Below are 551 nucleotides of genomic sequence, written 5' to 3' on the forward strand. Positions count from 1 at the left end.
ATTTTTAATAAATGGTGCTGAGATAACTGGCTAGCCATTTTGAAAAAGATGAAGATACATGTCACAGACCATATATCAGAAAAAACCTCCAGATGGATCCGGAACCTAAATACAAAACATACGTACATATGAGTAGTGAAGGAAATATGCTTAAGTTCCCCAATAACGTGGGTATAGAAAGGGCATCCTAAATAGGACTCAAAAAACAGATGACATATTGAAAAATCAGTAAACTTCACCATATTAAAGAAAACCTTGGCATGACAAAAAACAGTAAGGCAAGTCTAAAGACAAGTGATAAACTGGAGAAAAATTTACAATTTACAGCACAGCCAAAAGGCTAGTATCCCTACATGAAGAACTGTGATTGGCTTCATAGTGACTGTATTAAACAGGAAGTGTTGGAGTAATTATTCATTCGTTTCTGAAACTTCCTTGCATTAATTGTGTCTTTTATATGGAATCATCCATGTGGTAGTTTTAAGAAAACATGCACTTCCATGATTTGACTTACAGTTGGGTGTAGCTATGCTAAGGACTGTACCTTAGGC

This window comes from Lynx rufus, unplaced genomic scaffold, assembly GCF_022079265.1.
Source record: "Lynx rufus isolate CCGP_SWC_20201006 ecotype Redwood Valley unplaced genomic scaffold, mLynRuf1.p SCAF_22, whole genome shotgun sequence".
Taxonomy (NCBI): Eukaryota; Metazoa; Chordata; class Mammalia; order Carnivora; family Felidae; genus Lynx; species Lynx rufus.